The sequence below is a fragment of the Macaca fascicularis genome, chromosome 3 (genome assembly GCF_037993035.2).
Source record: "Macaca fascicularis isolate 582-1 chromosome 3, T2T-MFA8v1.1".
NCBI classification, from domain to species: Eukaryota; Metazoa; Chordata; class Mammalia; order Primates; family Cercopithecidae; genus Macaca; species Macaca fascicularis.
Window position 1 is genome coordinate 193,760,715 of NC_088377.1, and position 2,167 is coordinate 193,762,881.

The following is a 2,167-nucleotide window of genomic DNA, read 5'->3' on the forward strand; positions in this document are numbered from 1 at the left end:
TTCATTGATTTTAAATTTGTACAACATGCTTGTTGGTATTTAAAAATAGAATGATGGAGGATGATTTTGTGGGAGTAATTGTTTGAAAAAAAAATCAATTTAACATCACTTTGCTTTCCATTTCTGCTGCCAAGAAAGCTCATGCAGTATCTTCTAATTCAAACATAAGTGTCTCCAGAAACCTTTGGATCACATATTACAAAGCCCCATCTGTTTTACCCTCTCAAAATTAGCATTTTAGCTTAATTCACTTATAAATTTTCTGACATTAGCTTGATTCTTCTCCTCTTCCTTTTTGTCATCTAAAATCGCACCTGGCATCTTTAGATTTGCATTCAACTGAAAAAATAATTTTTAGCTATTTTAAGTCCTTTTTAGTAGTAAGCAGAGTGTAAATAAAATTTAAAGCATAATGATGCAAACATATATGCAAATAATATTTCTTACAGGATTGTTTACAATAGCAAAACATGGAAACAAATGTCTGTGGATTGAGAGGTGGTTAACACAATAATTGCTAAATCATTAATAATTGTTAAAAGGAGTAAAATATATATGTGTGTGCATATATCTATATTCTGATATGTATGCAAGGCTGTATATGATACATGTAAGTGGAAAAAAAGCAAGTTAAAAAAACAACAAACAGATAGTTTTATATGTTGAAAAAAAATCAAGGGTTTTCAAAAAAGGTATCTTTGTATAAGGGCACAGAAAGTAGCTTGCAAGGCACACACTAAGTGAGGAATGTGATTTGCTCTGGAGGGGGACAGGGTAAAGGCAAAGGTAGCAAGGGGACATTTCCATTTATCCTGTAGGCTTGTGGTATGCTTGAATTTTCTACAGTAAGAATATGTGGGCCGGGCGTGGTGGCTGATCACAAGGTCAAGAGTTCCAGACCAGCCTGGCCAACATGGTAAAACCCCATCTCTACTAAAAATACAAAAATTAGCCAGGTTTGGTGGCATGTGCTTGTAGTCCCAGTGACTCGGGAGGCTGAGGCAGGAGGATCGCTTGAACCTGGGAGGCAGAGGTTGCAGTGAGCTGAGATCATGCCACTGCCCTCCAGCCTGGGTGACAGAGTGAGACTCTGTTTCAAAAAAAAAAAAAATGTGTGGATGTATGTGTTATTTTGCAATTAGAAAGTCCAAACCAAGGCCAGGCATGGTGGCTCATGCCTGTAATTCCAGCATTTTGGGAGGCAGAAGCAGGAGGATCACTTGAGCCCAGGAGTTCAAGACTAGACTGGGCAACATGGCAAAACCTCATCTCTACAAAAAAAAAAAAAAATTAGCGGAGTGTGGTGGCTCATGCCTGTAGTTCCAACTACGTGGGAGGCTGAGATGGGAAGATTAATTGAGCCCAGCAGTTAGGGGCTCCAGGAGCTGTGTTCACACCACTACACTCCAGCCTGGGTGCCAGAGGGAGACGCTGTCTCCAAAAAAAAAAAAAAAAAAAAAAAAAAAATCGAAAGCAAAAATGATTAAATAACCAAGCATATATAATAAAATAACAAATGACACAAGGGTCATCGCAAATTTCTGAAGGTTTCCTTTCTATTCCTATTTTGAATCATTTCCTACTCAAGGCAAAATAAAAATTTTTGTTTTTTTCTTAATTTTAAAAATAGAGATGGGGCTGGGTGTGGTGGCTCACACCTGTAATCTTAGCATTTTGGGAGGCCAAAGTGGATGGATTGCCTAAACTCAGGAGTTTGAGACCAGCCTGGGCAACATAGCAAAACCCCATCTCTACTAAAAATACAAAAAAAATAGCTGGGCATTCTGGCATGCACGTGTAATCCCAGATACTCAGGAGGCTGAGGCAGGAGAATTGCTTGAGCCTGGGAGGTGGAGGTTGCGGTGAGCCGAGATCGTGCCACTGCACTCCAGCCTGGGCAACAGCACACACTCAAAAATAATAATAAAATAAACAAAAATAGAGATGGGGTTTCATCATGTTGCCCAGGCTGGTCTTGAACTCATGACCTCAAGTGATCCTCCTGACTCAGCCTCCCAAAGGGCTGGAATTATAGGCGTGAGCCACTGCAGTCAGCCCATTTCTCCCTTTTACACAATCCGCTTTTCCTTGTTATCCTTGCACCTAGCCTTCCAAAGTGTTGGGATTATAGGCATGAGCCACTGCAACCGGCCCTTGTTCCTTGTTT